This window comes from Garra rufa, chromosome 1, assembly GCF_049309525.1.
Source record: "Garra rufa chromosome 1, GarRuf1.0, whole genome shotgun sequence".
In the NCBI taxonomy this organism is placed as follows: domain Eukaryota; kingdom Metazoa; phylum Chordata; class Actinopteri; order Cypriniformes; family Cyprinidae; genus Garra; species Garra rufa.
The window spans coordinates 93431655-93457690 of NC_133361.1; the positions used below are offsets into that span (position 1 = coordinate 93431655).

At 38.1% G+C, this 26036-nt stretch overlaps 5 non-coding genes across 5 annotated transcripts; 2 read left to right on the plus strand and 3 right to left on the minus strand.

Moving 5' to 3' along the window:
* The first annotated feature begins 13634 nt into the window (after nucleotides 1–13634).
* Nucleotides 13635–13773, plus strand: LOC141286454 (U4 spliceosomal RNA). Its single transcript, XR_012339262.1, has one exon. It is a non-coding gene; the product is annotated as a U4 spliceosomal RNA (small nuclear RNA).
* Nucleotides 13774–17109: 3336 nt separating this feature from the next.
* On the plus strand, nucleotides 17110–17250 carry LOC141284749 (U4 spliceosomal RNA). The gene has a single exon (XR_012338483.1). It is a non-coding gene; the product is annotated as a U4 spliceosomal RNA (small nuclear RNA).
* A 2943-nt stretch (nucleotides 17251–20193) lies between these two features.
* On the minus strand, nucleotides 20194–20312 carry LOC141317975 (5S ribosomal RNA). Its single transcript, XR_012352320.1, has one exon. It is a non-coding gene; the product is annotated as a 5S ribosomal RNA (ribosomal RNA).
* Nucleotides 20313–20395: 83 nt separating this feature from the next.
* LOC141318568 (5S ribosomal RNA) lies at nucleotides 20396–20514 on the minus strand. Its single transcript, XR_012352877.1, has one exon. It is a non-coding gene; the product is annotated as a 5S ribosomal RNA (ribosomal RNA).
* Nucleotides 20515–20598: 84 nt separating this feature from the next.
* Nucleotides 20599–20717, minus strand: LOC141318419 (5S ribosomal RNA). Its single transcript, XR_012352737.1, has one exon. It is a non-coding gene; the product is annotated as a 5S ribosomal RNA (ribosomal RNA).
* Between the last annotated feature and the right edge of the window lie 5319 nt (nucleotides 20718–26036).

Below are 26036 nucleotides of genomic sequence, written 5' to 3' on the forward strand. Positions count from 1 at the left end.
GCAGATAATTATTCATGGAAAAAACTAATTTGACATTGATGTTGAGATAGTACATAGTGTGTACCACACAAGAAATATTAAATAAAATTATCACTGATCTCATAAATGTTATCATTTTATTGACCTACTCTAAACACTCCAACATATTCAAGTAAAACATTGCACAGGGAAAGGAGAAAAGGGGAAATGTAAAAAAAAAAAAAAAAGAGCCTTATCTGCTTTATATTTTTATTATTGTAGTTCCTTTAGTTATTAAAAACAATATTATTCCATTTAAATATTTACTATATTGGTTTTACCGAATGACCAAGGCCGGTTATACCGAATGACCATGTCTGCTGCCCTTGACATTATGAATATTAAAGACAATAAACAGACACAAATAGCTTCAAAAGCACATTTTAGTGTTAATATAATAGGCTATCAATGTAAAAAAGTACTTTAAACATTAAAACATTTTGATATTGGAATGAACATATAACTCGTATTGCAAATTATTAATTAAAACATTGTCAAACATTAAGACATTTCATTTTTATTGGTACAAACATTACATACAACTCGTATTATTAATTATATTAAAGTCATTAAAACATTGAATCATTTAATGGTTCTTGGAACTAGTGTTTAAATTGTTAAACAATGAGCTGCTAGGCTATCATGAAAAAGAACGTCAAACATTAGGACATATCATTGTTTGGAACAAACATTACATATAACTATTATTATTAATTAAAGTCCTTGAAACATTGAACCATTTAATGGTTGTTGGACCAAGTGCTACAACGAAAAGTTACTGTGCATTCATGAAAGCCATCCAGTTTCTGGAGCATAATCTAGAGGACCGTGCATTTAGAGGTTCTGGCTCACTGATTGTTGCATGCAAGTCTTCTTTGAAGTAGAAGATTTTGTCAGGTTTGGCTGGCCAGATGAAGATATTTTTCTCCCCTGAGAAAAAAAATCATGTTCAATACAAAATCCCTATGCAATTTACCATAGTAGGATAAACATGCACAATCCATTTTTTTGGGGGCATTCCCTTAACCATAGTATGCATATGGGGTACTTCCAGGCACCTATATTATTGAATATAATAATATAAATAATAAAAACAAATTATACCTTTCCCTTCTTTTGGCGAGCATCTGTTCTTTTTTAACAGAATCAACACTGATCCTTGCCCAGAAACGAGCGGCTTTTTCTTTATTTGATAAAGGCATCTGCAAAGTTAAAATTCAGTCAAAATTATATAATAATATACTCTGCACATTTTCTATTAATAAAATGTTGTATTTTTTTATACCAGATATGTAAAAATGAGACCAACATACATTGCTGTCATTCGATACAACCAGTAAGTCATTCGTTATAACCAAAATCCCGGTTTAACCGAATGACTCTTTTGGTTATAACGAATGACAAAATCTTCATTCAATGCTAACAGGCTGATATCTAGCTGCCTAGCTTGTTAGTTGGCTATCTAGCTACTAAAAGGAGAATCAAACATTTTATATTCAGTAAAAGTTTTTAAAATATTACAACATTATCCATGTTTTATAGCGGTTGTACCGAATGACCTGATATTTGGGGACATGTGTATGAGCAAGTGAAAACATGAATTTTTCTAATAGTTAAGAGAGAGTTACTTACTTTGCTTCACGACCATGCGGTCCTTGGCAGGTGTCTGACTGATGTCACATCCTGTCACTTAATATTGACCACATGACTCGATCCAAAATGGAGCCCTTTATGTTGTTTTCTCCGAATGACATCAATGAAAATCATTTTTCCGGACATTCTTTCTCATAACAAAGCAACGACTTCTACACATAATTTTAATACCATTTTGCACTATGTTGATATATAGTCTTGTAAAATTATGCCAGAATAAAAAATATATAAATTTATTAAATTTTAAGATATTTTAATCACAAATGAAATTGCTGTCCTGGCCTTCGGACGGTTAAATCGAATGACCTTTTGACACTTCAAAATCTTTAAAATACCATTATATGTAGTAAAATATAATTAAAACCTTTTGGATTCAGTAAAATAGATCAAGTTGTACTACCTTACACACTTTGGATGTTATATATTTGTTTTTTTATTAATATTAAGGCCTTTGGACAAAAAAATGACCCGTCACGTCATTGACCCATATATAGAGATAGATAGAGATGTTGTGTGAGTTATTGTTTTTTAAAATGATGTCATCAGTCAACGCCTCTAGTCAGACACTGCTACATCACGTAACAAAAACATGAACAAACACTGAATGATTGTCTTTTTATTAAGTAACAAAAACAGATTAATTAATGTGGTTTTTTTAATAAGTATACCAAGGTTTATACGCATAGCCAAAATCGTCTTTTCTGTTTTTAAGTGTATCTCTGTGGCAGAAATACAGCTCTACATACTTATCTGGCATATATACTACATATCTCCCTCTCGAGGGAACTTCGAACCGCATCCTCTAGGGGGCCCTATGAGGAACGCCATCCGTGTGGCTCGTGTCTGAAGAATACATACAAAAACGACAATGGCCGGCGACAGCTTATGATGTCACCATCGGCATGCCCAGTACAAAGGGGCACCGATAGGACACAACATCCTTTTCTTCAGTCAACGTTTTCAGCTCCTGAGGGAGTTTGTTGTGCAGAGAATTGAGTTTGTGATCATTGCATTCATTCCTTGTTTCTTGTGAAACAGGCACGCTCTGATAAGGCTAATCCCCTTGGAAGTACCCCCTTCAGTCTGAGGGCAGGGGAGATTGCAGTTTCTATGCAGCTATATGAGCGAAGGATTGATGGATAGGGCGTGCTCCCCTTTCCGGGAACGGTCCCTCATAGAGAGCCGTCTCTTAGTGGGTTAGGTTTTCCTCCCTGTCCCTCAGGGTTAGGAGCCTGTCCTTTCTGATGTCCAGGTTGATTCCCACTTATCAGGCCTCGTGGATAATGGCATGGTACCTTTCTACAGAAAGGTCACTTATAGAGTGCCACCTCTTGACGGGTCAGGAGTTCCTCCCTGTCTCTCTGGGTTAAGGGCCTGTCCTCCTCTATATCCACTATTAGAAAAGCGGTCAAGTCTAGCTCCATGGCAATACCGTCAGTCGATTAGCAAATTGCAAACTTGCTGATTGCCTATGCTGATTGAGTGCAGCATTGCTCCCCTCAGTGAGGGTTGACCCTAGTATTTCCCGTCATGTGACAAGCATCTGGAACCCTGTCGAGTGTGACCTCTCTGGCAGACCTTTTTCAAATCCATGTTATGGTAAGTGTGCACACTAGTCTCTGGGCACTTTCTAAAATCCGCAAGGGTGATAAGTGCATAGCAAGTGTTTGTGCACTTTTCTAAAATCCTGTATGGTATGTTATGTGCTAGACGTTGTTTCCATTTTTGAGTTAATTTAAAACCCCGGTCTCCTTGGCCCAACTACACTTAGGTATCATCACAGATACCTTTTGACCATCTGCTACCTAGGATAGAGATATCCTAGAGGATGATCGTTTACTATCTCGGGGAACGTCTCAGGTTACATATGTAACCCTGGTTCCCTGAGGGAACGAGACGTTGCGTCGAACGCTATGGGGAACGCCATTGGCAAAGCACACTCTGAACGTAGTCTGCAACCAATCAGATGCCCCCCTCGAGGGCTGACTGTGCATGCTCCGCTCTCAAGCAGACCACAAACAGACTGTGTGTATCCCCACCAACAATGAAGCGTTGGCAGGGAGGAACACATCGTCTGAAAGTTCCCCCTCTACAAATATCTCAAAACACTGAAGACGATTTTAAGGCTATAGAGAAGGGCTCTATAGCCAAAGCAAAAAGGAGAGGTGAGAGTGGACACCCTTGACGGGTGCTATGAGAAAATTAGAAATAAGGGGACTTTTCAGAGTTTGTTTTCACGCAAGCTGAGTGAGTGGAATATAGTAAACACATCCATGAGATGAATTTAGATCCAAATCCAAATTTTTTTTAAATCATGAATAAGTAATCCCACTCTACCTGGTCAAAGGCCTTCTCTGCATCAAGAGAAATAACCATTTCTGGTCTTGAAGACCGGGATGGAGTAAAGATTACATTCAAAATTCTACGTATATTGGACGTTAACTGACGGCCCAGTTTAAATCCAGTTTCATCATCTGATATGATGGATGGAAGATGAGTCTCTAATCGTTTGGCCAAACGCCCATTAGGCTAAATGGTCAATAGCTTCCGCAAAGTTTAGGGTCCTTATCTTTCTTTAATATTAATGAAATCAAAGCTTAGTTCAGGGATGATGATAAACAAAACTTGGTCTAGGGAGTGACTGTATAGCTGGAATAACATAGGGGATAGCTAATCAGAAAACTTTTTTAAAAATTCAGCAGTGAAGCCATCAGGGCTGGGATTTGAGATGACAGTTTTCCACCATTTATTATCCTCTGACAGTCTGTTTTGGTGTTTTCCATTTGAAAGGTCAAGTGTAACAGCCAACTTTTATGATTGGCTAACACAATTGCCCCCTTAATAAAAACCTCAGAAATTACTATTTTATGATGAATTTTTCATCTGATGGGTAAGTGGGGAGTTTGTCCCCTTTCTTTTTTCCTAGTCTCTCTCTAAATTTGTTAAATTTTATTCCCTAGGAGACATAAAAAATAATATATAATAATTTAGATCAGTAATTTTCTAGATTTAATTAATTGTATAACAGACAACTTAATCTCTGTAGGGTACCGGCCGACCTGGATCAGGTTTGGAGACCCTGGAATAGGATCTAGCATACATGCATTACTTATCTACATGTTGTGATGTTAATTGCTTTGTGCCATTAAATTGGGGTTAACTTTTATCTCTTTGTATTTCCACCTTAAACCTAACAGCACTGAAAAAGGAGAGAGAAGTACTGAATGAAACTGAAGAGAAAGATCAGTTTGAGAATCTTAATAATTTGATATCTGGAGAAAAATCTTTTTGTTCTTTAGAGTCTGAAAAGACTTCTTACCAAAAAAGTGCTCAAAAGACAGAAACTATGAGTATTTTCACTTGCTGTCAGTGTGGAAGGAATTTCAAACAACAAGCACACCTGAAAAGTCACATGAGAATTCACACTGGGGAGAAGCCTTACACATGTAAACAGTGTGGAAAGAGTTTCACTGAAAAAAGAATTCTTAACAGACATATGAGATGCCACACTGGAGAGAAGCCTTACTCATGCAAACAGTGTGGAAAGAGTTGCACTGAAAAAGGAAGCCTTAACAGACACATGAGATTTCACACTGGAGAGAAGCCTTTCACATGCCAAAAGTGTGGAAAGAGTTTCACTGAAAAAGGAAGCCTTAACAGACACATGAGATTTCACACTGGAGAGAAGCCTTACTCATGCAAACAGTGTGGAAAGAGTTTCAAACAACAAGCACACCTTAAAAGTCACATGAGAATACACACTGGAGAGAAGCCTTACACATGCAAACAGTGTGGAAAGAGTTTCACTGAAAAAAGAAGCCTTAACAGACACATGAGATTTCACACTGGAGAGAAGCCTCACACGTGCCAACAGTGTGGAAAGAGCTTTACTGATAAAGGAAACCTTAACAGACACATGAAATTTCACACTGGAGAGAAACCTTACACGTGCAAACAGTGTGGAAAGAGTTTCACTGAAAAAGAACACCTTAACAGACACATGACAATTCACACTGGAGAAAAGCCTTACTCATGCAAACAGTGTGAAAAGAGTTTCACTGATAAAGGAAACCTTAACAGACACATGAGATTACACACTGGAGAGAAGCCTTACTCATGCAAACAGTGTGGAAAGAGTTTCAGTCAAAAAGGAGACCTTAACAGACACATGAGAGTTCACACTGGAAAGAAGCCGTACACATGTAAACAGTGTGGAAAGAGTTTCACTGAAAAAGTAAACCTTAACAGACACATGAGATTTCACACTGGAGAGAAGCCTTACACATGCCAACAGTGTGGAAAGAGTTTCACTCAAAAAAGATACCTTAACATTGACATGAGAATTCACACTGGTGAGAAGCCTTACACATGCAAACAGTGTGGAAACAGTTTCAGTCAAAAAGGAAGCATTGACAGGCACATTAAAAATTTACAATAAAGAGAAGCCTAACAGATCCCCTTAGTATGGACAGAGTTTCAAACAAAATTTCTAGAACGGATAGTTCCGGTCCTTGATTCTGATTGGTTGAGCCACAATCAAAAATGCTGTAAATTACTCTACGAACATAGACCTCTTTGTTTCTCGGCAACCACATTGTTGCAACTACAATTACAGTTGAGGTCAAAAGTGTACATCCCCCTTTCAGAATCTGCAAAATATTCCCTTGTCAAAACAATCTTAAAGGATTCCAATAAGAATCCTATACGAGGCTCCTACAATGATAGAAATTCTAATTCACATTATAAAGCAATGTGTTTTGTCCATGGTACACTTTATTGTTGTAGGATTTCGGTTATGCAAAGCGCAAATAACGATCAAGTCATCACGCTCCGAGGAAGAACAAATAATCTTTTATGCTGACCAATTGGCATGAGAAAACTGTGAGAAGCGCCACTCTGTCTACGCCAAACTTCGTCTGGTGATCGCGCTATCACCCCAGGGAACAAAGCAGCAATAAAAGATAATCCCATCAGGGGGATAACGAGTGGGAAAACTGTCACCCCTTGCCAAACTAATGACCACCCCCGAGATCCTCCAAAAGAACCAGTTGTCCACTCACTCGTGACCTAAGTTATCACAAATTGAGTTAGGAATGAACAAAGGAAAATGATTGACTCCAGACTGGCCATCCCGGCCGCTGAACTCCCCCTGACCCCTTTTTGAGCAGCATGGTGTTTCCCCCACCTTCCTCAAAACAGGACTCACAACATGCACTCAACAAATGCGCTAGCAAATATGATTCAAAAGGGAAAGAAACAAAGAATGCTATTTCAATCAATCGAACTTACTATGCAAAGGGATAGGGCATCCACCTTACTGTCTATTCAATGCTTGCGATGTAATCGTGTCTTTTTCTATGCCTTGCGTACCTTAGCAACACAAGTTGCCAAATGTGTGTTGAATGAATGATCTTGACGAATGCAGCTTGTCTGAATGAATGAGAAATTGATATTGTGTATATTTTATGCATTGCAATAGTTTATTGAAGTTAATAACAAAACTTGCAGAGATAGTGTCATTTTGAGTTATACCTCAGAAGGAACAGCCCAGGGGCGTAGCTCTGCCCCGCAGCAATATCCAATTGGATCCTAGCATCATGGGACGTGCTTTAGCGGCCCGTTTCAAATCCCATGCTCTAAATAGTTCTTGGCCTTGTGTCTCGCTCAATGCCTTTCATCTCTTGTGGTTTGAGTGCTTTTCATCTGCACTCGCCCTCTGACCAAGCACGGGATTGTGCCAGCAAACTCTACAGAACTATCTAGTGCTCAAACTGCCTGAACTGAGCGAGAAGCGTCCAAGCGCCCTGAAAAGACTTGTAGCTCTCCTCTGAAGAAGATCGCCTGCTCATTCCAACTACAAGAACTCCAGAACATGCGTAACCAGGCAACCGCGGCCCGGATACTCCCGTTGCCCAACCCCCAACTTCGAAGGATACCCGACGACGTCATCCAAAGACCGACCAGCAACCAACCAGAATCTCTGCCGAGACGAGCCCACAGAGGGAATCCCCATTCTGGCACGAGCGCAAGTAAACAAGGTCTCCCATTCTTGTTGAATCTGGTACCTAGTCATTTAAGTGAAATCTTTGCTTTTGTGGTTTTCTAAGGTTGCGATTTGAGAACTAGTAGCAATACTACGACTTTGGGGTTCTTAAAATCCGTAGTTTACCATCTTTGAAACTGTATGAGTGCGCGTGTGAATGTCTGTGTATGTGTGTTTATGTTTTAGTAGAATAGATTTTGTATCCTAGAGTAGTTCAATAAATCATTGTTTCATTTAAAAGAGGTGTCTTGACTTTTATGTTCACAAAGTTTCATCTTTGCCCAGATCAAGCTACCTGGCTTTAATTTCCTAAAGTAATAATTCAGTTTATTTATGCTCCTGACCATGAGCATAATATAAACCTCGGAATTGAGAAGGTATATTGAGTTAACCACTTCGGTGGATGAATGGTTAAGAAACATAAACTATTAATTCTAAATCAATTTTCCTGAATTTTAGATTTGATTCTTTATCAGAATCAATTTTTAAATTTGAGTTAATTCAGTGTGCATGGATTTAATTTGTACAGATCAGTTACTTGCTCACTTCTTCCACCAACATTGGCGGCTTTGTGGAAGGCGGTAGTAATCATATTTTGGAACCATTCCTAAAGGATTGTATTAGGGATTGCCTCATAGGATTGTCTTATAGGACAAGGCATAAATATGATGTATGATCATTTCAACAGGAGTTTAATGGGATTCGATTTCATCCTGAATTTTGAAGAATTCTTCTTATTCATGCATCTATTACTAACCAATAGTTTTTGCAGTTTACTTTGTATTGTAGCCATATAAGGGGAAGTTTATTTATATGATTGCTTGCCAATAAGAAGGCGATAAGTGTCTATTATGTTTATTGCTTTACCCTGTGTGCTGTTATCTCCCCTGGCCCCTGTTATCGTCACATGACGTTGCGTCATCTAGGCGGGAATTGTTTTGCGTTATGCATATATGGAACAGGCATTCAGCAGAGGCATCGCTCAAAAAGTTTAGAAACAGTACCTGTTGACTGATCCTGTGGATTACTTCTTTTGTTGGCTATTTTTTCTCCCCCTGTGACTGAGTCATCTTGTGGAGTATACTTTTTTTGTTTTGGGAAACTTACCTTGAAGGACATTTAAACAGTCAGCGCTTTGTAAATTTGGCTTTTGGAAGATAAAAAGACTTCTGGTGAAACCGATCTGAACTCTTGTATATACTGTACAGTACGCTGAGAGACTACACACACACACACACATACACACCATCAGATTGCACTAATTCAACTTGCTCTGACACTTTGTAATTATTATTTGCATAATACACCTGGTTTGGAAACGGTGGCTGTCTTTACTACGTTCCTACATTTACTCAAAAAAAAATCTCCCGTTCCAATATAGTTGGCAGAACCTGCTGGATTACGATAAGAAGAGAGTGATGTTTGCTGCCAGACACCAGAGCAGGCTGGACACAGGTTCACTCCAGGGGTGGAGAGCGTGAAGAAGCATACATTCACCACCACTGCCCCACTTGCCCATTGGCCAGACTGTTGTCGCCTGATAGAGACCATTTCAAGCTCTGTGCCATCCATAAGAGTCCAAAAAATAAAGGGGATAAAGTTTTATTTATGTGTGTTGTTTTCTGCTTTCTGTTCTTTTGCACTTGCAATCAGTGGCGGCCGGCCCATAGGGGGCGCTGGGGCACCGCCCTCCCTGATAAAAGGGGCTAAAAATGTAAAATGTATTTTTACAAATTAAGTTTTTTAATTCGGTTTTACCCACCAGTATGTGAATGAATGAATGATGCATTTATATAGCACTTTCATTGTGTATCGCCGTACACCCAAAGCGCTTTACAATCATATGGGGGTTCTCTCCTCAACCACCACCAGTGTGCAGCATCCACTTGGATGATGCGTCGGCAGCCACAGTACAACGGCGCCGGTGCGCTCACCACACACCAGCTACAGGTGGAGAGGAGAGAGTGATATAGCCAATTCAATGAAAGGGGATTATTCGGAGGCCATGATTGACTAGGGCCAGTGGAGGGAATTTGGCCAGGACACCGGGGTTACACCCCTACTCTTTTACGAGAAGTGCCATGGGATTTTTTATGACCACAGAGAGTCAGGACCTCGGTTTACAGTTTTTTACAGACGCTAGGACACATTTCTCAATACTTAGGTCACTTTTGCAAAACTCTTCACACAATTCTCCTAACCGACTTTCAGCTTGGCAAAGCAGTTCATTTCACATTCAAAATGCACAACAACTACCAAAACACTTTATTCAGGTCTCAAATAAACTCATTCTTCCAGAACACTAGCAAAGGTTGACAGCCGACAAATACACTTTGTCACCCACAAAACAATGAGCTAAAAAACACTAACAACATGGAGCATTACACAGTGTTTTCTTGGGTAAAACAAGGACACATCTCTGTTTATAACTGCAATATGTTACTGGAATGAATCAGACATGATGCAGAATTTGTCAATATTTTATGTTGTTTATTTATTTTTATTTTTTTGCACTAAGTAATTCCAAAATACAAGAATTTGTATACACACCATCCACTGATACAGATACAATAATAATGCTAATCTACTCGCATTTTTAGATTTGAAATATGTTTCAATAAAATATTGCTGTTGACTTTTGCTGTCTTATTCAGTTTTGCATTATATTATTGTTTTGAACATAAGTTTAACAGTTTTGAAAACAGTATGTAAGCATGTGCAAAATGTCCTGTACGCACAAAGATTTTTGGCAGTTGTTGTGTCTGAGTGAGAAAAGAATTCATGAAATTTGAGAGATGTAGTCATTGAATGCATTTTGTGCCAAAACAATGATAATTGATCCTCAGTTTAGCCCACATAGACTTCTGTTGTGCTCACTGTGTGAAGAGTTTTGCAGAAGTGACCTAAGTATAGAGAAATGTGTCCTAGCGTCTGTAAAAAACTGTAACGTCTCATCCGAAGGACGGTGCTTTTTACAGTATAGTGTCCCCATCACTATACTGGGGCATTAGGACCCACATGGACCACAGGGTGAGCACCCCCTGCTGGCCTCACTAACACCTCTTCCAACAGCAACCTAGTTTTCCCAGGAGGTCTCCCATCCAGGTACTGACCAGGCTCAGCCCTGCTTAGATTCAGTGAGCAACCGGTCTTGGGCTGCAGGGTGATATGGCTGTGGCATGTGCCTACATGCGATATGAAAACATATACAACATTTCCCACCTAGTGACATTCATTCACCAGTGAATTTCCACGGACAGACTTGTATCGTTTCTGTCATGGGGCGCTGAGAAAAAGCGCCCCTGCAGTTCAGCCAAATAGCCAGTCATGTACTGTTGCTAGGGTAAATTAATAAATATGCGGCCAATCAGTTTCTCAGAATTTTATGGTTTTGGGGCGCTGAAAATTCTGCCCCAAGCAGCAGAAAATACCGCGAGATTTAAGTTGTTGTTGTTTTTTCTTTTGAGGCACGGTCAATCAGAGTAATGATGGCGAACTTAACGAGCGAAGAGCAATTTCCACCAAATTCGGTGAGATCACAAGCCGTTCAAATGAAGCAAAAAATAAAACAATCTTACGAAACATGGAGCTTGGATAAAGTCATGTAAAGTCATGCCTTTTATCGTTTTCCCTGTTTGTTATTTCAAAGTCCCGTCACCAAAGCGTTGTGGACAACTACACAGAGAGTAACTGAAACAATGCAGTTTAACTCGATCGTCGGGGTACAAGCACAATGGTTTATGTAGATGATGCAGTTACACAATAGACGTCTTTTTTCAAGTAAACTGTGAGTGTTTATGTTAGTATTATTATAAGCACAATATTATTTATATATATTCGTATACACACACACACACACACACACACACACACACACACACACAGATAGATAGATAGATAGATAGATAGATAGATAGATAGATAGATAGATAGTGTTCCTTCTTTAATTGGACATACATTCAGTTATGTCTACCAACTGGACAAATATATTGTCAATACCATTGTAATTAGGTCAAAACAATTAATGGTCTACAAGTATTTAGTATTTACAGTTTTTGCATAACAGTTACTTATTATATCGGACTATATATAACTTTATGAAAATTAATTTATATGCAATGTTTTACTACAAATCAATTTATTTTCACTGTCTTTAAACTGAGATTTATCCTGTGGCTCCCTCGTGTGGATAATATTAGTATTATGGCCTTCATCTCTGAATCACATTAATATAAATGGCTAATATTTTTTTGGATGATTACAAATGTTTAATGATTACTTTACTGATAATAAAGCCTGTATTAACAATGTGATTTATTTTGTGTGTGCCCCCCTAAAAATTTTTAGCACCAGCCACCACTGCTTGCAATGAATGCACTAGTGCCATGGACATTAAGACAGTTTTATTTAAAAGTATAGTTTTGTTTTCTGTTCTTTAGCACTTGCAAAACATGCACAGGAGTCATTAATATTTTAAAGTTTTATTCATTTGTATTGTTCTGTGCTTTCTGTTCTTTTCACTTGCAGTTAATGCACAAGAGCCATGGACATTGGACAGTTTTATTTGTATGTATAGTTCTGTTTTCTGCAAATGCAACATAGTAACTATAAGAATAAAAATGTAAAAAAAGGAATAATGAATAATTGGCTGTGACTGATTGAAAAATAAAAGTTTGTTCTTGATTAAATAACTCTTTTTGTTCGTCATTGTTACAGTATCATTAAACAGTTATAGGCCCACTTAAAAATGTTGATAAATTTGAGGATTATTTAATAAATAAATTGACTATTTTTGTACTGTAAGTTTTAGAACATAACTTCAGCAGAAATATATTTGAACTAAAAGTGCAAAAACTGAATATAATATCAATAATCAGTAATAAAAATCTAATTTAATATTAATTTGTCATTTCAGAAATAATTTCATTCATATGGACATCATTTATGGGATAATTACTGATAAATAAAACATTCAGTAAACACTTTAATTTATGGCAACAGTGTAATATGAACTGGGAATTTGTGATCAACCTTACTCCCATATAAATGTATAGGAAAATAGAGAAAACATGTTTTTTTCAGATAATTTATTGTAAATATACACTCCAAAAATATTGCTTTGAAGGACAAAGGGATAAAATTTCCTTTTATTTCTTTTCTCTTCATTTTTTCCTTTTTCCTCTCTTTTTTCTTTCTTTTTCTCTTTTCCCCCCCTTCTTCCCCTCCTTCCTCTTCTCCCCCCCCCCTTAACAGACTATTGTTCCCCAGCTTTGGCGCAATCGGTTAGCGCGTTCGGCTGTTAATCGAAAGGTTGGTGGTTCGAGCCCACCCAGGGACGTGTGAAATGCCGGTGTTTTGCACGCGCGTCAGGTGTCCACTAGCGCCTATGCCATTCTTAGGGTTGCGAGGCACAGCTTTCTCAGGGCGTTTATCCTGTGCACCTTCAATAAGCTGGCTTCTTTTAAAAGAAGTCAGCGGCGGGTGTTTGGTGAACATTTTCACCAGCTCGAGTTTGCTGTGGCATGTGGATTCATTCTTTACTGATGATCTGCCTCTGGGGCTCATCTAGTTGACATGGTATCCGCTGACATTCGGCTGAAGGTGCTGATCCACCATCTGCTCTTGGTACGGACTGGATCCGGGGGACTGCAGTGACCATCTAATCGGAATACAGAATGGATCTGGCGGCTACGGTGACCTCAGAATAAGAACAAACAGACTAATTTTAATGTAGATGCAAAAGTTCCATGTTGCCACAGTGTCAGATTGGAGAGGATCTGGTTTTCACAGTCTTGCGTCGATGGCCGTCTAGGTGAAGAGGTCTTCACTGATGATCTGTCTCTGGGGCTCATCCAGCTTGCTATCACCTTGTCGGATCACATCCACGTAGCTGCAAGAAAAGGTCACGACCGTCACCGGTATTCTATCGCAGAGGCAATGTTGTAGCTTGTGTGGTTTATCTGAGGTGTGATCATTGCTGGTTGTAAACTTTCCCCGATATCCCATCTGGATGATTTGAAATACAGTCAGCTTCTCAGTTTTTGCCGGTCTCTCTGGACGCTTCTTGAAAAACAAAGTTTTGCTTCGTTTTGTTAGAGTGGCTGGTTGTTGGTCCTCGTCAAAGAGGTGTCTACAGATCATAGCGTGCCGGAGCCAGAAGATTAGTTGTTTTGTCAATATGCTCTCAAGACTTCGCTGCAGGTATCATTAAACTACAGCACAATCACAGCTCACCGCTACCCATCGTAAACAGGTTGGGCCTGTCTGTTCTGGTGGGCTCTCAGTGGTGCTAAATCATCAAATGAAGAGGACGGGATTTCAAACCCACACAAACCAAGGTGAGCCTAGCACAACGGATTAGCCTTGCATCGCCTTAACCACTCGACCACCCCGTCACTTTCCGTGGTCCTTTTATTTAACACTCCCGATTCAGACCATCGGCTCATTAGTAGAGCACTCAGTGAACTGAACTGAGTGTTTCAGATAAGGAAGACACAAAAAGCGCAGAGTGGGGTCCCCAGGACCGAGGATTACTGCTAAAGGAGCCGAACGACGAGGATGGGATTCGAACCCACGCGCGCAGAGCACAATGGATTAGCAGTCCATCGCCTTAACCACTCAGCCACCTCGTCATTTTAAGTGACATTTTTTATTTAGCACTCCTGATTCAGATCATCAGTTCATTAGTAGAGAACTCAAAGAACTGAACTGAGTGTGTTAGATAAGGAGGACACACAAAAAGTTTAGCATGGGGTCCCTAGGACCAGGATTAAGGTCCAGTGCTAAAGGAACCGAATGACAAGAATGGATTCCAACCATTGCACAGAGCAAAATGGATTAGCAGTCCATCGCCTTAACCCTCTGGGGCCCGGGGGTGTTTTGGGGCCCTGAAGAAGTTTTGACATGCCTTGACATTTGTCCTTTTTTCAGTATGTTAAAAACATATTAATATCCTAAATCTAAATACATTGTATTTAGCACAAATTGGACTACAAAAATATGTAAGCAACATGAATGTACACTTTTAAGTTTTTGAGAAAACAATGTTTATGCGTGCATTTTGAAAAACTAAATTTTTGAAGTCACTGAAATAAGGTCATCTAACACATACAGAATATTTATTCTCGGGACTTTCGAGAATTGGATGTGGTAGGCTTGGTTTTTTTCTACCAAATGATGTGAAAATCATCTAGTTCACTTGTTTTCACAAAACAGTATATAGATTTAAATTTTTGAAGACACTTTTTGTTTAGAGTGGCTGTATGCGAGAAGGCGTGAATCATCATGAATAATGCTGTGATTTACACCTGAGAAGACAAAGACCTGCATAATGAGCCGCATAATGAGCCATTCAGTCGGCTGTTGACTGAGAGGAAACAACAGAAAGAATAAAGGAAAAATGAAAGGACAAAATACATATATATTTAGTTTGAAGCGTATTTTGAAAATATTTAACTATCACACAAAATAACTTGTCTTTCACTTGTGAGTGCAGTTAAACTTTTTATTAGGAACAAAAGTAATAAACACAGAAGTCAAGATGTCGAGGGTGCAATATCCAAATCACTCGCAGGAAACTTGAACACAGGAAAACGGGGAACAGCAGAAACTGCAAAGAAAACAAGTAGATGTGAGCAACACAGTGATCTGACAAAGACAGACCTAACATGGAGAAAACACATACACTACCAGCCAAACTTTTTATTATTAAAAGTTTTTTTTTTTTTTAAGTGAGCAGTTTTTTTTACATAGTAAACCTATTTCACAAAATTAGATAATTATTTTTCTTTAAAAAAGTACCTTTGACTGGTAGTGTATAGCATAGGCGTATAACAGTTAGGTGCAAATAAAACAGTGTGAGATAAATACAGGTGTAAGGTTTGTAATGAAGTGATACAGGAGAAACCATACATCTTCTACCTTTCATACAGATTACTTAAAAAGAGAATAGTAGTTTTTTATTTGAATTGGTTTATGTAAAAGTAAACATTTCAAGCTTTCTACAAGTAAATGCATTATGTCTGTGAGGCACGTAATCACTTAGATTTAGGTTTCATGCACGTTAGTTTCATTTATGTGTCTGTGAAAAGATATAACAGACAGTGAAGGCAGAGCGCGTGCCCTGACTGTTTTCTTATTTTCATAAAAGCACAGTGTATACAAATAAAAATATACCCTCTACAGTTTCGAATGATGTATTGGTTGTATTTGTACGATCAAAACTGACGGAGAATTTTACATTCTTTTCGGAGTTATTACAAAAGCGTGCCTCAAATGCGCCAGCGCGTTTTTCGACCAAAGTTGAAACATCCTGTCATCATGAGACATTTAGATGCAGTGAAATGAAACATACTTTATAATGTTTCACTTGCTGTAGTCAGGAAATACAGTTGGCAAAAAGTCTTAACTGGTAAAATGTGTGCACATTCTGTCACAGTAACAACTTACAAATATAAAAGAAAAAAACTTACTTGTGTAAATATCTCATCTGCTGGTTCACGCCATGTCTCATTTAATGTTCATCTTCTGAAGTAAGTTTTATTCCTGACAGCCCGTCTTCTTCCAGAAAGGACTAACTTGAAAGAAAAGAAACTGCTTTCTCCTTTGTTTACTGTGATGTGGGCGTCTACTTTTGGCGCGGCGCCCTCACGTGGACGATTTGAATATGAAAGAGAATCGCTCTTGGGCGTGATCTAATTAAAACTAATGAAGCAGACAAGAGAGACTGGACATCATGTTGGTTTCATGCGAATTACTTTATCACAGAATATTTGATTTCGATATTACATTACTTCATTTGAAAGTATAGATATCAAGCTTCCTCTAGATATATTGCTCATGTCTCTGTGTTGTGTATTGGCTGAGTTATAGTCTATTTTAATGACGCGTTTCTGAATGAAGATCACGGAGATCAACGCGGCAGACAGCACACCCTTTTTGTTTTCTTTATTTTGTAAAATCACAATATTTTTTTGGTTTTGTGAGTATATACAAATAAAAGTAGACCCTTTACAGATTCGATTGATGTACTGCTTTTATCTGTACAATCAGAAATGACCGAGTAATTGAAGTTCCTTTTGGGAAACTGCCACAAAACGCGTATACGCGTGTTTGGACCCCAGGGGGTTAACCACTCGGCCACCCCGTCCCCTTGCTGACCGAGATAGGCCATGCTGCGGACCTTTTCAGCTGCTGCTGCCGTGCTTTCAGCTGGCTGTTTTGAGCACAGAGGGAATAGTGAATGAGCCGTCTTTTACACACCTCTAATCTGTTCCGTAGAAACACGGTGCAGCAACCCGTGGCAGGAGACTGTTTGTGCGGCAGTTTAAAGCTTGCTACCACCTTGTCGGTTCACATCCACGTAGGTGCAGAAAAAGGTCACGACCGTTGCCTGCATTCTTTCGCAGAGGCAATATTGTAGCCTATGAGGTTTGTCCGAGGCGCGATCATTGCTGGTTGAAAACTTTACCCAATACCCCGCCAGGATGACTTGAAATACAGTTATCTTTGGCAATTTTTGCTAGTCTCTCTGGAGGCTTAGAGTTTTGTTGAGAAATATAGCCTTGTTTCGTTTAGGGTTTTTTTTCCTCGCCAAAAAAACGGTCTGCTGATGATAGTGCGCCAGAGCCAGAAGGTTTGTTGTTTTGTCAATATGTTCTCAAGACAAGTATCGTTAAACTGCAACGCAATTACAGCTCACCGTTACCCATCGTAAACATGTTGGGCCTGTCTGGTCCGGTGGCCTCTCAGTGGCGCTAAAGCTTCGAATGCGTGTCGAGCACAATGTATTTGTTGTCTTGAAAATTCCCTTTTAGCTCTATTTCTTTTTCTCCAAACATCTATTAAGTTATATTTTTTAATCAGTTCAAATAATTAATTTCTTCCTCCATCCCTCCTAAACACCATACAATCACTAACATCTACTCTTTCTAATACAGTATTAAAATCACCCAACAAAAAAACATTTTGCCATCCTTCAATTAATACATTCAAATTCCTATAAAAAATTATCTTTTGTCCCTCTTCGTTTGGTGCATGTATGTTACATATTATTATTTCTTTATCCATCTTTATTAATTTTACTGCCATTATTCTCCCCTTCTTGTCAGAATATATTTCATTTATTTCTTTACTCACACCCCTTCTAATTAGTATTGCAACTCCCCTTTTTTTACTCTGATCATTGTTAAAGTAAATTTCTCCGTCCCAGATCTTTTTCATACCTTCCACAACCTCTTGATTCCAGAAAGTTTCTTGTAAACATAACACATCACAGTCCTTAATCAAATACACCAATCTCTGAAATTTCTCAGGTTTCGATAGTCCTCTTGCATTCAGAGATGCAATCCATAAAGAACTCATTAAAAGAAAGAGTTGAGTGTACAAACAACTACTCATCAATCTAATTCAGTTTCTCCCGACGCTACAAATGTGGAACCACTCATTTCAGCTCTTCTCTTTTCCATCATTTCATTACGCTCTTCTCTTCTTATTTTCTGTTTCTTAAGTACCTTTTCAATGTCTATAACACTTTTTACTCTTGTTTTTAAACCTTTGTTCAGTCTTTCCTTTATCTTGACTTCTGTGTCCGTCTCACATCTGCACCTTATCATTGCCCTGTTGCAGCCTTGGCACCGTGGAGCTGTACAGTCCCGCGCATAATGCCCCTGCTCCAGGCAATTCCTGCAGAGAAATTGAGGGCAGTCCTTTAGCTCATGCTCAGTACTTGTGCAGATCCTGCATGTTTTCCGTTGATTATCGTGGATTACTCTGAAATACTGAACTCCTTCCTCAGTCATAAATTTTGTTGTGTATGGTAAAGATGCCACCTCCTTTGGGAACTTTACTCTCAAAAAGCGTGTTCCATCTGCCACTATTGTTCCTGGGTGATATCTCCTTCTCACAGGAAGAATGGGAGTTACACCCCAACTGTTCAATTTTTGAATGATTTCCTCATCCTCTATGTAACTGGGCAAATTTAAAAAGGAGACCATTCTTTCCGTTGCACACAATTTTCTGATTTCACATATCTGACCATTTATCACAATTCCATCCAACATCACTTCACAGTCCATCTCATTTTCCATTGTCATTTCAAAGTCATTGTTTGTTTTCCTTCGAAGCCCAATAAGTTTGCCAATTCCCACTATATCTTCTACTGCTTTAATTATCATTATAATTGTTGTGCTTTCGGTGTCCATCACATTTAATGTAACTGTAGCTTCTTTCTTGTATTCTCTTTGATATTGTGTTTTTTTCTTTAATCTGTTTATCATTTGTTGACGTTGATTGTTAAAAGACTGATTTTGCTCACCTCCTTTTGTAAGTTCAGCAACTTTGTTTGTTTGCAGATCTCTCTTTCCTTCTAGTTCCATTGTTTTTGCTTGCTGTTTTCTCCTTGAAACAACCATAGCCCAAGTTTCATCAGTATTTTCTCCAGTATTTTCTTCTTGTATATTCCCTTCAACTGTTTTTGGATTCATTTCTTCATCACCGACCTCCTTCTCTTTCCGTGATAGCAGTCCTTTTCTTTTTTCCAGTAAATCCGCCATTTAATAAACTTCTTCCCCCAAACAGTATTAACTGTTTGGGGTTGAAGTGAAAAAACAAAAAAGAATAAACAAACAAAAAAACTCTTCAAAACACAAAATAAAGTCGTAATATAAAACAAACAACAAGCAACGTGGAAGAGCCTATCTCTTCCTACTGCAGCCACTCACTTCCTGTCGCTCTCTAGCGCTCTCAGCGCGGTATGGCCGTAAGCGAGGGTTGCTCCAAAAAGTGGGCTATTTAAAGATCAGCCTCCGTAAAAGCCAGCATATTATATAAATATTGAAGAAAAGGCAAAAGCTTACAGCACCTGGTATTCCCTGGCGGTCTCCCATCCAAGTGTAACAATCGGCCTTATCAGCCGAGTTACAAGACTGGTGGTTAAAAGAATGACACATAAAAGAAGATTGGTTTAAATAGATTTGGTGTATTTACAAGGTTCACATAAAAGACTTTAAAACAACACAATAAAACTAGGTAAACTCTGTTAAAAGAATACAGTTCATTTGTCCATACCCTAAAACAGTCCAAGAATCCCAGTGTGTTGATAAGTCCAATGTGAGTGTCCACCAGTGCCTGTACAATCCACAGAAAGTGTAATCCAAAGTTTGCAGGTGGTGAATGGAAAGGTGAGCTCTAAAATTAGCAACTCCTCAATCCAACAGTTTGGTGACTGTCCTTTGTTTGTCATGCTGCTCTCTTATACAGTTGTACTTCCTGCTTCCTGTCATGTGTCTAGTCACATGACAGGCCAACCATCAATTTATTAAAGACACACACACTTAAAATGTTAAGAGTAATAAAATGGCCTAAAAACATGTAAAACACTCAAACCTCTATAATACATTTAAATGATTGTAATAAATAGAGCGGTAAAACACGTCTTTCTAAAAGCCAGCATATTACATAAATAGTGAAGAAAAGGCAAAAGCTTACAGCACCTGGTATTCCCAGGCGGTCTCCCATCCAAGTACTAACCAGGCCCGACGCTGCTTAGCTTCCGAGATCAGACGAGATCGGGCGCTCTCAGCGCGGTATGGCCGTAAGCGAGGGCTGCTCCAAAAAGTGGGCTATTTAAAGATCAGCCTCCGTAAAGCCAGCATATTATATAAATAGTGAAGAAAAGGCAAAAGCTTACAGCACCTGGTATTCCCAGGCGGTCTCCCATCCAAGTACTAACAAGGCCCGACGCTGCTTAGCTTTCGAGATCAGACGAGATCGGGCGCTCTCAGCGCGGTATGGCCGTAAGCTAGGTTTGCTCCAAAAAGTGGGCTATTTAAAGATCAGCCTCCGTAAAAGCCAGCATATTAAATAAATAGTGAAGAAAAGGCAAAAGCTTACAGCACCTGGTATTCCCTGGCGTTCTCCCATCCAAGTACTAACCAGGCCCGACGCTGCTTAGCTTCCGAGATCAGACGAGATCGGGCGCTCTCAGCGCGGTATGGCCGTAAGCGAGGGCAGCTCCAAAAAGTGGGCTATTTAAAGATCAGCCTCCGTAAAAGCCAGCATATTATATAAATAGTGAAGAAAAGGCAAAAGCTTACAGCACCTGGTATTCCCAGGCGGTCTCCCATCCAAGTACTAACCAGGCCCGACGCTGCTTAGCTTCCGAGATCAGACGAGATCGGGCGCTCTTTTTTTTTTTTTTTTTTTTTTTTAATTGAAAAATTAAAACAATACAGGTTACTGTACAATCATTGGTTTTGCTTCAAGAATTACAGAAACTCTCTGCATTTGATTAAAATACACAAATACATTCAATAAAAGTAATACATTCTATCAGGGTTCTAAAAAAGACATCTCCAGTCCCATGTCCTCCAAGACCTTTAAAACCCCTTGTGTAAAAGTTTTAGAAAAAACATTCGGCTTTTCTTCAGTTTTGAAATAATAAAACAAACATTGTACATATTTCTCAAGTTTTCTTTTAAAAACATACCACACATCCATTACATAATTCTCTTTCTTTGCCATTAACCTTCTTTCCCATATTGCACTCTTCATTAACATCACCAGTAAATTTATACATTTCTTGTTTTTACATTGCTTTTCAAATCCCAACATAAAAACTCTCAACCAATCAAAATTTTCATTCCCCTCTCCACTTAAATTTAAAATCATATTCTCACATTTCTTCCTAAAATCTTCTAATTTACTGCAATAGAAAAACAAGTGTAAGAAATTTTCATCCCCGTCTTTACACACTTTGCATACAACACTTTCTTCCATTCCGATCTTGTTTAAAATAACATCAGTAAAAACCACTTTGTGTCGTATAAAATACTCCAAGTTTTCCAATTTAGCTTGTACTAATTTGCCATTTATATTTCCCCAAATACCTTTTTCCTCTACATTGTCAAATGTTTTACACCAATATTGATTGGCAACAGGTTTCTTAAAAACAACATCTCTAAAAAAACAATAAAAATTCTTGACAGTGCATTCTTTCAAACCATACAAATTTTCTCCCACTCTCAAATATATATCTTTCTCTTGTTTCTCTTCTTCCATATTCTCTATTCTTCTTATCCATTCTTTAGGTATAGCAGTCTTGAGCATTTCATACTTGGTTCTAATATCATGCCTATTAAAATCTTCCTTTGCTTCTTGCATTGCATCTACTATAAATTGTTCTGGTAAAAAACCTTCTTTGAATTCATACAACACATCCCTCACCTTAGTAATTCCCACCTCCCACCATTTCTTAAAAAATATTTCTCTTCCCTGGTTTAAAATGCGGTTGTTTTGGAACAAAGGCTGATTTAAAATGCTTTCTCTTCCTTGAAGGTTATAATGTACATTGGTTAAAATTTTGCCCCATGCTCTCAACAATTCTTTATAGAATTCCGGCATCCCTTCCATCATCCAATTTTTGGTCCTCATCCATAAAATGCTATCTCCCAGATTAAAATTGCTACACTTATTTAAAAAATATCCCATTGTTCTTTTCCATGCCACATTGTTCCCCACGTCTAAGTATTTTTTTTATCATTTTTACTCTTAAACTGTTTTTTCTTTGTTCTACATCCATTACTCCTAAACCTCCTTTATCCACTTGTCCTATTAGAGTGTTAAAAGCAATTCTTGATGGCTTCCCCTCCCATAAAAAACCTAAAAAGCATTTTTTCAGCCTTCCTTCCATCCACATCGGCATTGAAGATGTATATAAAACATACCACAACTTTGAAACCATTAAAACATTCAAAACTAAAACCTTCCCTTTTATAGTTAAACCCATCCTTCTCCAAAAAATAAGTCTCCTTTCAATCTCTCCTAAAATATTCTCCCACATAGTTTCTTCTGCCTTCCTCTCATCCTTCCCCATTAGAACCCCCAGAATTTTTGTTTCCTTTGTTTCCTTAAAATTAAAATGCTCTGCTAGCTCTCCCACATTTCCTAATCTCATATACATTGTTTTGTCCTCATTTACTTTCGCTCCTGATGCTAAACAAAATGTTTGTACAATTTTCATTACCCTTTTTACATCCCCCACTTCTTTGACCATCAGTGTTGTGTCATCTGCATATTGAAAAATTTTATTTTCTTCACCCTCTATTTCTATTCCCTTTATTCTATCATCCTGCATTACTGCAAGGCCCAAAGGCTCAGCCACTAGAGAATATAGAAGTGCCGACAATGGGCATCCTTGCCTTATCGAACGTGTAATTCTAAAGCATGGTGTTAAAAATCCATTACATTTTACTTTTGTTATCGCCCCTTTATATAAAATCTTTATCCATTTGATAAAATTATCTCCTAAACCAAACCTTTTTAAAACATCAAATAAAAAACCATGTTCTACCCTATCGAAAGCCTTTTCAAAGTCTAAACTAATTAAAAACCCACATTTTCCTTTTTCTTTAATGTATCTTAAACTATCTTTTATACTGAATGTTGTATCAGCTATGTCTCTGCCCTTTACTCCATATGCCTGATTTGTTTTAATTAAACCTGGCATTACTTCTTTCAACCTATTTGCTAAAACCTTTGCTAAAATCTTAAGATCCGTATTTAACATTGTAATAGGCCTATAATTCTTTAATTCTGTTTTTTCCCCTCTTTTTTTATATATTATCTTCATTAATCCCATTCCCATTCTCTGATTTAGTTCCCCTTTTTTAAAAATCTCACCATATATCTCTTTTAAAGTATCAGATAAAAAATCTTTAAAAACCATATAAAACTCATTCCCCAGACCATCGATACCTGGACTTTTGTTCCTATTTAATTCACTAATTGCCCTTTTTATTTCTTCCACTTTTATTTCTTCATCACACTCTTTTTTTTCTGTTCCATTTACAGTAGTTTTTATTAGTTCCAATAATTCTAATTTCTCTTCTTCTTTGACCCCCTCTGCACTAAACAACTCTTCATAATACACTTTTATTTCTTTTAATATTTCTTCACTTGTAGTTACAATATCCCCATTTCTTCCCTTTATTCCTTTAATCATTCCTGCTCTCCCTCTAGTTTTCTCTAAGTCAAAGAAGAACTTTGTGCATTTCTCTCCTTCTACTGTATATTTTGCTTTACTTCTTATCTTTGCACCTTCGTATTTTTCCTCTTCTATTTCTTTTAACGCTCCTTCTAATTCTTTAATTTTTTGTATGTCATTCCCATTTCCCTCTAACTCTTCCTTCAATTTTTTCCTTATCCCTCTTTCCTTATTTCTTTTACTTTTTTGTTTCAATGTACAATATTTTATTGTGAACTTTTTGATTGAATACTTGACATTTTCCCACCAAATTCTTTTGTCTTCTGCATACATTATATTTTCTTTTTCTTTTTCTATTATCTCTTTTACTTCTAAGACATAGTTTTCCTCCCTTAAAATCTCTGTATTTAAAACCCACACCCCCGGCCCTCTTTCAATTTGGTTCCAATCCATTCCCATAGAAATCATTTTATGGTCACTTAAGCTTGTTTCTTCAAATTTAATTTGACCAATAAAACCTTCCATGTTTCTAGTACATAAAATCAAATCTATTCTCGTTTTACACATAAAGTCCCCTACCAATTGTCTTCTACTATATTCTTTTGTATTCTCATTTCTTTCCCTCCATACATCCACTATATCATGTTTCTCCATCAAACCTTTCAGCTCTCTCCTTCCTTTATCTGATTTAAAGACCATACCCTCCGCCATATCCAACTTGCTAAAAACTGTATTAAAGTCCCCCATCATAATTACTTCTTTATACTTATTTAAAAATTCTCCTAGCACATTAAAAAAATTCCCCCTTTTCATTTTCTTCTGTTGGTGCATGGATGTTTACTAATAAAATGATTTTCCCTTCATACTCCATTTCCACCATCATACATTTTCCTTCTTCATCTTTGAAAATAGTTTTACATTTTATTCCACTATTCCCTTTTATTAAAAAAGCAATCCCTCTGCCTTGTTTTTTCACTCCATTGTTGTACAGAATATCCCCATCCCATCTTTTTCTTATATCAGCCATAACACTTTCTTTCCAATTAGTCTCTTGAAGTAAAATCATATCATTCTCTTTGCACATTTCTTTCACTTTTTCAAATTTCTTTGTATCTAAAAGTCCTCTCGCATTAAAAGTAACAATTCTTAAAAACATAAAAAAGGTAAGAGAATTTTTAAAACCAATCATTTTAGTCCGTTTCTTCCAGATCCCTTAATATTTCATACTTGTTTGCACTTTCAATCACATCTTCTTTTAATACCTTTTTCCTAGCAGTCTCTATATTAGGTTTTACCTTAATTGCTCTTCTTCTTTTAGTTGATGTTCCTTGTTTCTCCTTTTCGCATTCCTCATCATTCCCTTTTACCTCCATTTCTTCCTTATTCCTTTGAGCCCCGATTTCTCCTGTGTCCAAGACATTATGTAAGCTCTCAGTCAGTTCTGATTGTGTCCATAAATCGCTGTCCCGTTTCTCCTCTGTTGAATCCTTGTTTCCTTGTTCTCGTTCCATCTCATCCATAACTCTTTGTACATTGTCTGTGATTTCCATTTGTTTCCAAGCACCATCATCCTGTTGAGGTTGCATTGTCTGTTTGTCCTTTACGTTCTGCTGCTGTTCTGCATCCTTTCTCATAATTATCTCATTTGCCTGTGTATCTGCTGTTCCCTCCTCTCGCTGTTTGTTGTCTCGTCTATGCATCTGCACGCTTATTTGCTGACTTTCCTCCTCCATCCCTTCCTCCTCCTCTTCCTCACTTCCAATCCAACATTCACATTTATTTAAAAACTGTCTGCAATCCGGGCACTTTATCGCACTGCAGTCCCTCGCGAAGTGCCCCCTCTCCTCACATTTAAAACACTTAAAATCTGGACAGTCTTTCACCACATGTTCGGGGCTCATGCACAGCCTGCAGGTTTTAACCTGATGACTGTGCATCACCCTAAAATACTGTGGGCCCTCTGCTGTCTCTATTCTTGTGCTGTACGGGAGGGAGTCTACTTCCTTGGGGAACCTGGTTTTTACAATCCTTGTCCCATCTTCAATGTCTGTACCCGGATAGACTCTTCTTTTTATTGTTGAAAGGGGACAAACTCCCCAACCTTCCAATTTATCTAAAATTTCTTTGTCAGCAACATAAACGGGCAGATGCATAAACGAAACAACATAGTCTCTATTTTGCAGTCGTTTGACTTCACAGTTAATCCCTTTGATAGTCAATCCATCTGTTAATAATTCAGCATCTTCTTCCCGTTCGAGCGTTACCTCATATTCCTTTGTCTGTTTTGGTCTCACCGCCAGAATCCTTCCATCTCCGATCCGCTCTGTCACCGCTTTTATT